The sequence below is a fragment of the Eublepharis macularius genome, chromosome 5, assembly GCF_028583425.1.
Source record: "Eublepharis macularius isolate TG4126 chromosome 5, MPM_Emac_v1.0, whole genome shotgun sequence".
Lineage (NCBI taxonomy): Eukaryota > Metazoa > Chordata > Lepidosauria > Squamata > Eublepharidae > Eublepharis > Eublepharis macularius.
Genome location: NC_072794.1, coordinates 130,258,660 through 130,273,184, shown reverse-complemented (window position 1 = coordinate 130,273,184; position 14,525 = coordinate 130,258,660).

Genomic DNA, 14,525 nt, shown 5'->3' with positions numbered 1-14,525 from the left:
TTAATTAATATGATGTTTTAATTATTTAATTAATATTGATAATCTGTCCAGGAAGAAAACACTTGTGATGGCTCACAATCATTGTCAAATCACATTTAGTGCTGCCTTCTTCTTCTTCTTCTTCTTATTGGTGGTGGTGGTGGTGGTGGTGGTGGTGGTGATGATGATGGTGATGATGATGATGGTGATGACGATGGCAGCATTATTTGTTTCTCATCTGATTACTAGCATATACAGCCATGAACTAGGGCCAAATTATTTGACTGTTAAAGCTTCCAATGATTTCAGGAATCCAGGATCAATACCTTTGTGTGTCTCATTCTATAAGTACATACTTTTAATCTTTAAAATCTCATTTTGTACCAAGTGATGCACCCATTCCTTCAAACTGGGTACTTTCCTGCCATGGGTATTACCACAGTTCTGACCCAGGTGGAGAAGAGTGCGTCTGGCAGGTAGTGGGTGATAGGGGGTAGTAGATGATTTTCAGGCAGCAGTAGTGGCTGGGCCAGTGAGAAAATCATCATGGGCACAGTGCCCAGGGAACCACTATGCCACAGTTATCACTTTTTCATGAACTTTTGATTAAGTATCACATCCACACAGTAGGAAATTCCTGTACTGACATGTGTTAATCATGCTCTCCTTTGTAATGGCTTCAAAGGAACCCATAGAAAAGGATCTGCTTCTGCACTAAACTGTGCATTTCATTCTGTTTTCTGCCAGCAGAAGGTGGTGAGGGTGCAATTTTTGCTGATCTCCCTCCTCTCGCTTTGTTTCCTATGTTATTGCAAGGATTTCAGAAGTCATGAAAGGCTGCAATAGGAGGAGGGACATGTAAGATTCTACAGTGAATCAGGAATACACCGAAAGTTGCTTTAAATCAACACAGGGTAACTTCATTCTGCAAAAATGAATAAAAGAATGCAAGGCTTAACAGAATCCTTCATAGCTGTCCACTGGTTAGCTTACCATGCTATAAGCAAAACCTGGGCTGGAACTCCCAGATTCCCATATCCTGGAACTGACATAAAAGTGACACAGACTGCTGAACATTACAGAGTTATCATAAAGTTCTAATCTTCAAATGCTTCTGCCCTACATCACGTAGGATCCAGCCTATATATTTGACCAGAAACCCATTTCTATGCAATTTTCAACCCAATCCTGAACAGTTTAGTGGGAAGTAAATCTCAATAAATTCAGTGAGATTTGCTTCCTGGCAAAACACACTTAGAATTTCTGTCCATTGCATGTTCACAATATTTCTGTAGTTCTCTACAACTGTGCTCTACTACAATTCTGGATCACCAGAATTATTTGAAGGCTATAGTTTATGATAAAGCTTATTACCCTTCCTGCTGCATCTATTTTTTACAACTATAATCACAAGCAGGAAAAGGTTAAGATCATTTAATATTTGTGGTACAAGAAGTCAATGACATGATCTTGCACATATCTTTCAGTGTGTAGCAATGCTGGACATATCACAGTACAGGCAAAAACCCTTCAACTGTCCACTGCCTTTCGATCTTCTACCAACCTTCAGCCATCCATGACTTCTACAACTCTTCAGCCATCGACCACACTTCAAAATCCTACCAGCCCTCAACCATCTACCACCCTTCAAGCTCCTACCACACTTCGACCATCCACTACTCTTCAAATTTCTACCACTCTTCAACCTACAACAACTTTAGGTAGAGGATTTTGTGCAGACAAGCCTGATGGCAATTACTCTTACCCATCCGACCCACGTAAATACTTCCTTTGCGTCAACAAAACAACATTTATCAGGAGTTGTCCTGAGAACATGGTCTATGATGTACACAAAAAGAAATGTGTGTGGTCAATTTTGCCACCTGGTAATTTTTGTACAGGGAAACCTGATGGCAATTACTCTTACCCAGGGGATGAAGAAAAATATTTTGTATGTGCTGGAGGGCAAACGCAGATTCTGCATTGTCCAAAAGGCAAAATATTTAGTGATATCACCAGATGCTGCATAGTGCCAACAAACATTCTCATTAGGGATGAACTATGGGCCAGCAAAGATGATAGCACTTAGCCTTATGCAGGAGATCCAACTAAATATTTTAAATGTTCTGGAAAGCAAGCTCACCTGCAAGAACTGTCTGGATGAGACAGGGTCGAGCTACAAGTGACGAATGACACTTGCCTGGCAAGTGAACAGATTCACATGTATTCCTCCCTGTTCACTTGCCATGCACTTGCGCTCGCAAGTGAATGGCAAGTGAACAGGGAGGATTACACATGAGTCTGTTCGCTTACCAGGCAAGTGTCATTCGACCCACAGTCAATCGCAAGTGCTACATATCTGTGAGCAAAAACCCTCTTAATGAATAGACTAACAGCCACCTCTCCTGACAGTAACTGTAACTCCTCCCCTCCCCTTCAAATGCAGCAATAAAAACCAATCAAGATATTGGTCATTCTGTATCATTGTTTGAAAGTGGCTGAGAGCACTTCGTTGCAATTTCCCCCAACAGTTCATTACAGGCAGACAAATGGAGCTACTCCACAGAGTGAAGATCTGTGGGGCGGGGTGGGGCGGTGGGTTGAAACTTTTTCACTTATAAAAGGTCATTTTGGGGTTTAATCATCTCTCATACATTTCACATAAGACAACAACACATACACACCTCTTATTTCTTGCTCAAAGGACAGGTAGCTGAGCTCAAATATCATCTAGATTTCAAACATTTCCTGTGACTTGCCAGCATTGATTATAATATGTGAGGGTCTCATTTGCCCTTAAGACTTCATAGCAGAATATTTGTGAGAGGTTCAGATGCCACATGGAGGACTCCTCCTTCCAGCATTCTGTATTAGAAGGCTGAGGGCTTGTTCTATAAGAAAGGCAATGTTGTATACTGGTTAGAGTGTCTGGCTAAGATCTGGGAGACCTGGCTTCAAAGGTGCTCTGATGTATACAATGCCCCCATGCCAATATCTCTATGTCTAATAGTAAACTAGCTGGCCGCTGTACAGATCATGAAGGCAACAAAAAGGTAAGGATTTCTTTATACTTCAGAAAGGAAGATTGGGGGTTGAGACATGGTGGGAGACAGTGTCATTTCAGGAAAAACTTGGAAGCAACAGTGGTTGCTCTAGGAATAGCTGGAAACTCTATAGTTTTACCCTACTGTAAAACTATAGAGTTTCTGGTAAATCTTGGGGCTATTGTTGTCACTTCCAGGTTTCCCCCAGAAATGACATCATAGTGCACCAGGTGTTTTTTTTAAAAAAATCCTTCCTTCCCCCCAACACCACTTGGAAAAGCAACAGGTAAAGGAAGCCCAGGGCAAAGAATTCCCAACCCCAACTGAGGGCTTGGCAGCCCTGGACTCTTCCCAGGTATATGGAAAATATGACGAACTAATGAATAAGAAAGAAAACCTAAAAAAAAACTGATAAGAACTAAAAAAGCTCCAAAAGGGGTAGAATATTGATAGCAGCTATCAGTTAATGCAGAGTTCCCCAATCTTTTTGAGCCTTCTGTCACCTTTGGATTTCTGACACAGGTAGGTGGGTGCAACTACAAAATGGCTGTTGCAGGAGGGGGAGGCAACCACAAAATGGCTGCCACAGGAGGTGGAAACAACCACAGAATGTTAGGCCATGCATAACTCTAGCAGTAACTCTTCAGCATTTCAGGCAGAAGTTCTGTTTAACAGGATATCTTTTAAATAAATGTATTGTTTTAAAAAAATTGCATACACATAGCTTACCTTCAGTCAAACTGTGAAGATCCTTGTGTTGTGGTGGCAGCTGCTAGAGCAACTTTATAAAAATCTGCATAGCTCATCAGAACTCCAAGGATCAATCAGAAACCCTGCTGAGCAAAAGCCCCACCTGGCCCTGCCAGCTTTCTAAAAACACTTGGCAGGGCACCAGGAAAGGTGGTGGTGGGTGCCATTAGTGCTACATTGGGGAATTCTGAGATAAAGAGGGGAGAGGGAAAGTATTCAGCCTGCTCAAGTCCCTGAAAGCTTAGAAAGTATTGAATGAATTTTGGCAGGGTGGGATTTCCAAATCGTTCCCTTACAAGATTCCTCCTGGGTCCCTTGCTTACACATTTCAGTAAGGAACTAGAAGTCTTAAATCCTAAAATAAATCTTGGTCCAAATCAAATCTTATTCCCACAAATACCAGAATACCTTCCCCTACAAATACTCTAGCAGAATATTTGGCTGAAATGTTCATTTGTGTGCAAGTTGCTCTCAAGCGTGATGACTACTTGCCCATAATTGCTGATACACACATGCCTGTTAGGAAGTATATTAGCTAATAAGAGGCAGCTAATGCCACATTAGAAAAGGTGTTGTCCTGACAACAGCGAAAGAGGAAGACATGAAACCCTTCTGGAAATAGCTTTTTTGAACCCAGATGATGTTAAGAACTATGACTTGGCTGGTCACAAACAGACCCTTTTTGGGCAACGTCCTCAAGTACTGTCTGTGTAACTACAGGATTTCTTTGAGAAAATGGGATCATCTAGACTCATTTAAATCCCATTTCTGATCTTTTGGGGGGCTGAAACTGCCTTAGTTGCTCTGACAGTTGACCTTTGCCATTAGGAAGACAGTGGCAGTAGCAGGGCCAGCGCGTCAATTGAGGCGATGGGGGCAATTGCCTCAAGCGCTGAACTTAGAAGGAGGCGCCGTCCCCACTCGCCTCTCCGCCTCTTTGCTGATGCTGCCCGCCTCGGCTCAGCTCCTGGCAAGCCGGGTGCCCCAGTGGCACAGCAGCAAGCAGGGAGGTGGGTGGGGAAGCAGGCCGCCCTACTCGCCTCTCCGCCGCTTCGCTGATGCTGCCCGCCTCTGCTCGGCTCCTGGCAAGCCGGGTGCCCCAGTGGCACAGCAGCAAGCAGGGAGGTGGGTGGGGAAGCAGGCCGCCCCACTCGCCTCTCCGCCGCTTCGCTGATGCTGCCCGCCTCTGCTCGGCTCCCGACGGACCAGGCGACCCAGCAGCGCAGCAGCGAGCGGGGAGGCAAGTGAGGACGCAGGCTGCATCCCTGCTCACCTTGTAGCAGGGTTCGGTGCTCCCAAGAATTGAGACTAGACAGAATTTTCAGGAAGGAATGATGTTTATTGCCGGCAGAGCTCAGCGTGACTCGTGCCACAAAGAACTGAGCTCCAGTATAAGGAAGCAACCTTTCTGATATAGCATAGCTTACAGTTACATCACAGAAGGTGGTTACCCACTAGCTAATGGCTACAATTGGCTGTGGCTGCAATCTTACAACATACTTACAACATACAGTTATACAGTTTACCATATTTTAGCCTCATCATCAAGATCATTGCCCCAGACATGACCTTTCCTTAGTGCAGCATAAATCTAGACAAATTTTCTTAAATCATCAGTTTTATCTTTCAGGCAGTCTATTCTGAGATACACAATGCAATATACTTCTTCTTTTCTCAGGCTACAAGTTTCCTGTTCCAACAGTATCTAGCTGACTTGACAGTTATATTTTACTCTGAAGAAGGATTTTATTTAATCTTAAATGTTAGTTAATCAGAACAATATTATAACACTTATTAGTTAATAATCAATATAATATAAAACATTTTCCTTGAGGCTTGCTACAACCTCTCTGCCCCTTTGCCGCTGCTGCCCACCTCAGGCGAGGGGGATGCTCCTGCATGATGATGTCACAAGTGATGTCATCATGCAGGACTGGAGCTCGCGCATGCAGAGCGCACGCGCACAGAACAGGTTTCTTGCTTCAGGCGCCAGAAACACTGTCGCCGGCCCTGGGCAGTAGGTATGACTGTTGATTTCCCAGACTTCTCAATAAGTACACTTCTGATGCCTGCTTACGTGATTTCTGACGTCACCATTTCCAAAATGGTTGCAGGCAGTTATGTTTCCATTTTCGTGGCACCATTGGGTGAGTGGGACACTATTTTTTAAGAAGCTGGGAAATGGCCTAGTTAAAGGGCCTATAGTGATAGGCAAAGGACATTTAATAGGGTAAGGGATGGGTTGATTTCCTACTTCAACAGCTTGGACAGATTCAGTAGACAATAGTGGGTGAAATTCAGTTTAACACAGTGTGTGGCTCCAGTATCTACCAAGAACTTGGCAGAAGTACCATTGACAGTACAAGACAAAAAGAGTCTAGATTGATCCAGAGGTACAAGGGGAAACAGAGGAGATTGCTGTTCTAGGGATCCCAGAACCCCGGTGGGGGCGAGGGATCTCCCACCCCCACTTACCTGAGCAGTGGGGTGGGGGCGCACCTTCCTTGCGTGCTCCCCCATGGCGCAGTGCGCTCCTGTGTGCTGCAGCTGCCAGGATTGGGCCCATTTTGGCCTGGATCGGGGCCGCTGTGGAGCGCAGGAGCACTCCTGCACTCCGCAGTGCTCAAAACGGGCCTGATCCACGGCAAACGGGCACATTTTCAGCAGCTGTGGCACGCAGGAGCACTCCTGCGCGCCGCAGCTCCCCCAAATGGGCCCGTTCTGCCACAGATTGGGCCCGTTTTGAGGCGCTGCGGAGCGCAGGACCTCAAAAATGGGCCCGATCCGTGGCAGAACGGCCCATTTCAGGCGCGTTCTGCAGCGCCCGGGGCCGTGCGATGACATCACCCCTGAAGTGATGTCATCGCGCCTGTGGGGGCGCGCGTGCACTCTGCACACGCACACACCCCTCTCCCCAGAGATCAGTGCCAGGCCCCTGTCCCCCGCCAGGAGATTAAGGGGCCCTGGCAACCCTACCCAGTTCTGCAAAGTGGTACAGTGGAAACAGATGCATGACGATATGGAAAGAACTGTCGTGGAGTTTAAAACTGTTGATTTAAAGGCCAATTAGTGTTAGAAGAATGGACTGGCGGTGTCTCTTGCTTAAGCCTTCAGGACTGCCAGCAGAGCAAAAGGAAGGCAACAACCATAGAGTCAGCTAGATAGACTGCTATCAGTCTCCTTCCTGCCAGGGGAACTGCCTTCCTTCCCTTCTCTCCTCCTCTCTCTCTTCCGTCTTCTTCCCTGCATGCACCAGGAGAGGTGGCATGGTGTCTCCTCCTGAGAGAGATGGCCTACTTTCAATCTAAAGCCATCCTAGCCAGTTAGATCAGTTACTAGTTCTATCTCTCCACCAGGGGTCATTTTGTAGAAAAAGAGCTGGAGGCACTCATTAGCATAACTCATTAGCATATGCCACGCCCCTTGCCATTGCCAGTCATTGGCATAACTGATTTGCATATGCCACACCCCCTGGCATCACCTATCCTGGCTGTTTTGGACCCAATCTTGGCCATTTAGGGCCGAAATTGGGCCCAAAATGTCAAAAAGGGGCTGAAAATGGCTGAAAAGGGGCCCAAAATGGTCAGGATCGGGCCGCTGCTGAGTGGGAGAGTGATCCACCACCCATCAGAGGCTCGATCCGGACTGTTTTGGCCCCAGTCCAGGCTGAAACGAGCCCCAAATGGCCGAGAGTCAGGTGGGCAGGGCCACCTGTCATATGACCTCTTTGGGGAACTGCTGGAACTACATTCCTGCGTGTACCCCCTCGAAATGAGCCCTGCTCTCCACTCAATTTATGTAAATATATTTCTTTAGTAAAATAAATAGTTATTGGTTCTCCAACTTGGATGAGAGCTTTCTGTGTGCAATTTGTTTAGTTAACACGCCTTAACTAAACCAAATAGTTAGGCCACTCATTTTTCCAGTTAACAAAGTGGTGACAGTAGTAGCATTCATTTTGTGATTTGGAACCTGGAGGCAGTTGGCACCCTCATCCCTATCCTCTAGGATTATTTTCACAACCTGGACCGTGCCTCTTGATTTGGACTGAAGTGCCATGAGGCATGTGGTCTTACTTTTATCTTTTCGTTGGATATTCTGAGACCAATGATTGGCTGCACTGAAATGATTAGAAAGTTGTGCAGTTTCCCAATCCGAGCTGATTAATTTAGCAGCACTTTGGACTTCTGGAAGGAAGTCTCTCATGAAAGCAGCCCCTAACATCTGAGAGGCATTTATTTGCTGTTACATCTGTAATACCTGACTGCCTTTCAAAAACTTAAGTGAAATGTTCAAGGCAGGCACTGGGGCTACCCTTTAGCTCTTGTTTGAACAAATAAATTTTTGTCCACTCAGGGCAGGCAGGAAAAGTAGTAAGGATAGTACTCACCAATTTCTCATGAGTAGTGTTGAAAGTGCCCTGACCTGGATAGCCCAGGTGAGCCTGTTCTTGTCAGACCTCAGAAGCTAAGCAGGGTTGGCCTTGGTTAGTAATTGGATGGGAGACCTCTAAAGAAGACCAGGGTTGCAGAGGCAGACAATGGCAAACTACCTCTGTTAGTCTCTTGCCATGAAAACCCCACCAGGTTTTGACTTGAGGACACTTTCTACCACCACCAGTATTGAGAGCATCATTATAAGCTTGTACACCAGGATTTCCAGGGATCTTTGTAATTTATTAGGGTCTTCAAGAATTTTGGGGAAACCTTTGGAGATGGAGTGTAGCTCACCACATGACCATGGTACATGAATATGTGTATGATCACCAGATGGTGCAATGACTTCATGCAAAGGGGCTTGCGCTATACGAGATTCATTAGGATATTTCATATTCCACTCTAACTTCTTTTGCAGTTTTATTTAGTTGTCTAGTTGCCTTTTCATTGATTTTCTAAAGGGCCCATCTTTTGCATTTTCATAACCATCAAGCAATGACCGACTGATTGTCTTTACTACTTCGCCATAATTTTGTGGAGATTTGAATTCAGGAGAAAGTAATACGCATTGGCCAGTAGGTGGGAATAGTGCACTGGTTGACGGTGAGGGAGTTAATAATTAATTTTCTGCTGCAGCATAATCTAAAGGAGGTTGGTTACCTCCCGCATTCCTTCAGGCTTATGCAGAGCTGGACATAGGCACTCAGCCCTTTTTAACACAGACACGGGGATGCACGAGGGCAGGCAGCATGAGCTGTTTTCAACTGTATTTTCAGTTTTTCTTTATTATATTTCAAAGATCTGACAGTAGAGTTACATTTTATTTTAGAGGATTCCTCCTCCCTGAGTCTTCCCACCCAGCCAGAAGGAAGGCTGTACTCTCCTTACCTGTGGTAGGCACAGAAAGGCATCCAATACTGGCTAGGCAGAGGGGCCTCTGAAGGCACTGGAATCTCGAGGGAATCGCCAGGTAATTGTTGTGGAAAATAACCACTCAATCCAGGTTTAAAGAAGCTACAATCTTTTATTTAAGCTGCTGCAGTTCTACCAAAATGTAGACCTACAGCTATGGTGCAGTTATCTTTTATAAGTTAACTTTTTATAAGTTACAGAACAAAAAAGCTAGTATTCATTGGTTTATCAAAGTAGGAAGGCATATCTTGTTAATACAATGTTGGTTCATTCACAGTAAAGAAAACTTCATTGGCGGCATGCACTTCTGATGCCTGTTTCTCTTTTATCAAAAGAGGCACAAAAAGGGAAAACAGCAACACCATATGTGGTCTATATTCGCCTGTTTATCTCTAATTTTCTCATGATGCTGCCTATGCAACATTCTCTTTCTCACTTCCATGAAACGGCTGTTTTCTAATAGATGGTTCCTGCAGTTTGCCATCAACCATGAGCAGAACCACAAGTGACAAAAGGCACAGATTGGACACTTGTCTGCTTCCCTCAAGTTTTGATGGGAAATGTAGGCATCCTGGTCTCGCAGCTTGGCTCTCTGACTGCTGTCCAATGGACTTTTCAACTGTCACTTGTCCAACATTCCGCCAAGCTGCCTACATTTCCCATCAAAACTTGAGGGAAGCTGACAAGTGTCCAATCTGTGCCTTTTGTCACTTGTAGTTCCGCTCCATGATGTTCTTCTAGACCAGCTGGCTATGATGGGAACCTTCTAGTGGTTCTGTTCCTGTCTGGCTGACTAGTTAATACCGGAGATCCAGGCAGCTGCTGCCTGATAAAGGCAGGCACACAGACTCAGGAAGAAGACACACAGGTTTCCTGGGGCTTGTATCCCAGGGTGTTCATAGAGGGGGACATTGGGAATTAGCAAGAGTTTACATTCAGACATGAAAGAGTTAAACTGTTGTTTGTTACTTTCTTAGCAAGCTTATTTGCATGTAACCACTTAGCTGTCCAGTGAGGTTTTAATTAAGAAAGCAATCCTTAATAATATTTAAGGATTGCTTTAAGGATCCTTAATAATATTCTTTAATTAAGAAAGCAATCCTTAATAATATTAAATAATTTCTTAATATTAATTAAGAAAGCAATCCTAAGTAGGTGTACTCAGAATCCTACTCAGGTCTATTCAATGCTGTTTACTCCCAAGAAAATATTCTTAGGAGTGCACTGTAAGTAATTAGCTTCTCAGCTAGATCAAAAGCTCTTTTATTCTTTGGTTATGAAAACACATGTTTGCTGTGTTACTGCACACATTTATTCATATAAGATATGCAGCAGCAAAAATCATGCCAAGACTGTTGCTCTCCATTCTTGCGCTGTTTTCCAATTTTGCTGTAGTGCAAAAGTGTACATTACACTTGTGAAACTTCTATTTATTTTTAATGCCAGCTGTTGGTGGTGTCCCTTTACAAACTGTGCAATATAAGTAGTATTGTACAAGCTACAGTCTGTCATTCCTACATGCCTCAAAAGAAGCATGAAGATATTACCTGGGGGAGGGGGTCAGCTTGCTGAAATCTTCACTGACAGCCTGATTTAGAGCACAGCTGAAGTCATATTCTATTTTTTGAAGACTAAGATCCTGTCCAGTCAACTTAAGCATGCTCTCTGAATACACTGCCAGTCAATGAGAAATAGCTTGGAGTTCTTGGTTGGAAGTGAATCTCTCTGCTGCTCAAGCATGCCTGATGATTTGTTTTTTTTGGGTTTTTTTATATAAAATTTTTCATTAAGTGAGTACAGATTACAAATATAATTTTCAATTAAAAAACTAAATATCACTTTCCCCCCACCCTTTCCCTCCCCCCTTTTTCATAGACTTCCAACAGCTTTCCAACCCATATCTTATATCTTACTTATCTAATCCCTTATATATTGTTATCTCCTATTTTGTTAATAAACTAAATAATATCCATTAAAATCAAATCTATTCAAAATTTAAACAATAATTAAAACTTCACTTTAAATGGTAAAGATCCCTATCCCTAGTAGTTTCCCCAGTTAATAACTTTCAAATTGCCATAATTTCCCCTTCACGTCCCACTTTTTCTCCAAATACTCCTTCAATCTCCCCCAGTCCTTAAAAAATTCTTCAGAATTCTGGTCTCTCTGCCTTTTTGTCATTTTGTCCATTTCCACCATGTACAGCAACTTTTGTATCCATTCTCCAATAGATGGTATTTCTTGCACTTTCCATTTCTGCGCATATAAAATTCTTGCCGCTGTTGTCATATAAAATAACAATGTTCTGTATTGCTTAGGAACATCTTCCATATTTAAGTTCAGGAGCAGGAGTTCTGGGTTCTTTATTATTGAAATCTGCAAAATCTCGTTTATCGTTTCTAAAATATCTCCCCAGTACTGCCTAGTGACCTCACAAGTCCACCACATGTGATACAATGATCCTTCATGACTTTTACATTTCCAACACTTATCAAACATCTTAGCATTCCCATAAGCTATTTTTTTTGGCGTCAAATACCACCTATATAACATCTTAAAAACATTTTCCTTGATGCTGGTACAAGTTGAAATCTTCAATGCCTGATGATTTGGATGGGTTCCATAACACATAAAGCATAACACATGATTCAGTGGTGATATCAAGTGGTGATCGAGGCAGAACTAGCACAGACTCGCTCTCTGAAATCACACAGGTCAGCTTCTGAACGTGTTGCTCAAAAACAAGCTTTGTGCTGGAAACAATAATTTTAGGAAGCAGAGCCTTCCAGGGTGTATAGCAATTGGATGCTCCAAAGTTATTTTGGTTACTAGTAACAAAGCATGTTGTTGGAAAAAATTCAACGGGCTCTAGAAAGGGTAGGGCGGGTGGGAAAGCAGGCATTGCCTCCTCCTATGTGACTGATCCTGGCTGGGTGAAGGGGGGCGGGCGGGCATTACCTCATGCTCTGCACCTGATTCCAGCAGGATGAAGGGTGGGCAGGCATTTCCTCCTGCTCTGTGCCTGATCCCAGCCAGGTGATGGCAGGGGATGGACACTGCCACCTGCTCTGCTTCTGATCCCGGCCAGGTGAAGAGGGGTTGGACATTGCACCCTGCTCCTTGACTGATTCCAGCAGGGTGATGGAAGGGCGAGCATTGCCTCCTGCTCCTTGCCTGATCCCATCTGGGTGAAGGCAGAGGGCAGGCATTGCCATCTGCTCTGCTTCTAATCCTAGCCAGGTGAAGGAGGAAGGGGGTGCATTGCCCCCTGCTCCATGCCTGACCCCAGCTGCGTGAGGGGGGGGGCGGACATTGCCACCTGCTCTGCTTCTGATCTTAAGTTTGTAAAGGGGGTGGGCGTCACACCCTGCTCAATGCCTGATCCCAGCTGGGTGAAGTTGGTGGGTGGGTGTTGCCACCTGTTCTGCTTCTGATCTCAGGTGGGTGAAGGGGGGCGCGCATTGCCACCTTCTCTGCTCCTGATCCCAGCTGCATGGTGAGTGGTGGGCATTGCAGCCTACTCTGCACCTGATCCCATCCTGGTGGGCTTCCCGCCACGGCGCTCTCTCTAGAGGGACGGGCTGCCTCGCCTGGTCTTCCCTCCACAGCAGCACCCTCTGGTGGTGCACCAGGGTAGGAAGTGAGTTGTCTGGAACATGCTTAGCCTTTTATATAGTAGGATATATCACCCAGTTGTATCAACCAGGAAATCATAGCCCCCCGTCTGCCATGAAGCTTGCTGAGTGACCTAGTGGGCAAGTCACACCATCTAACTAACCTACCTCACACAGTTGTTGTAAGGGTAAAAGGGAGGAGGAGAGACTGATGTATGACTTCCTGAGCTCCTTGGAGGAAGGGCAAGATAAATGTGGAGTATGCAAATAAATAAATAAATAAAATAATTGGCAGGGAAGTTATATTGTTGATTTGTGGAAGGGTCATACTTCTTTTGTGTAAATATATAGAATTGTAAGTCACCATGAACTATAAAGGAAAAGTAAGATAAAAATATTTTAATGAATAAATACATAAGTTGCAGGGCTCACTCTGCTGCTAGGGGTGCATCAGAGCCACCTCTGCAACCAAGCCTCCTGAGTTGACTGCCTGGGATGGCATGATGAGCTAAGTGCTAATGCACATAGCCATCGGCAACCCAGCTCTTAATGGGCTTTGCCTCCTGGACCTACACTGCTGTCAGCCAGCTCTGAGCTAAACTCTTTTGCCTTGGCTCAGGCCAATGCCACATTTTCACAAACTATGCAAAACTGAATTATTCAGGAGGGCTTTCTATCCAGATTACAGGACTGTGTCATAAGAAATAGCTCAGAGAGATGCATTGGGTACTGTGCTGATGTACATACCCGCCTACTAACGAGCTTTCATGCTGATAAACATGCCGTGGAAACTAGTTATGTTTTGTTTCAGACAGATTTCATCTATGTGCTTGGCTTTTATGTTTGTTTAAAATTTCTCTGCTACCATTCCCTTTTGTATGTTTCCTTGAATGTTCTGTTGTCCATTATTGTACTTTGCTCAGTGAATGCCCCAGCTGTTAACTATATTGTATTTTCACTCGCACAAGTCTCCGCAATTTCTACATTTGGTATGGTCATTTCTATCATGACTGCATTGCAAATGGAGAAGTGTCTTCAACCTTCTCCCAACACCATTTCCCTGACCTGAAACAGTGGTGGAGCACTATTTAGACCTTTTCAGCAAACCATAAGTATATATCCGAGTTTCCTCAATGGGCCGAATGTGTCCCCCCTTCCCCCTGGACCACTGCAGATCGAGAAAATAGCACAAGAAGGAAGACCCAACTCCCTGCAGCATTGCAGAGCTGAGAATTGAGGAGAATCTGGAGTTCATGTGTGAGAACCCAGGGTAGAGACTCCAGACCCAACCTGTCTACTTTGTAATGTGTGAATTGAGTGCAGGAGGTAAAAATGGTACCTTCCTTGGGGCAACAGAAAACTTTGAACCAGCCATGTGGTACATGATTTAGAGGTGTCCCAAGGCTGAGTTGAGTGTGCAAAGCCCCCCTGCCACACCCAATCCCTGAGGCGTTAGGCTAGAAAGTTAGTTGTGAAAAACCAAAACTTTAGACTAGCAACATGTCAGATCAGATAGTCTGCCAGCCAAGGTGGTGTATGACACAGGATGGCCAAAATCTTATTTGGGGATGCAAAGGTGTGTCAACTTCAGCTGCAGAGGAGTTAGCCGTGTTAGTCTGTAGCAGCAAAATCAAAGAGTCCAGTAGCACCTTTAAGACTAACCAACTTTATTGAAGCATAAGCTTTCGAGAATCACAGTTCTCTTCGTCAGATCTAACTTCAGTTGCTTATTCCAAATCCTCATGTAGGTCTATGTTGAATAAGAACCGGAGAACTAGAAAGTAGCTTAC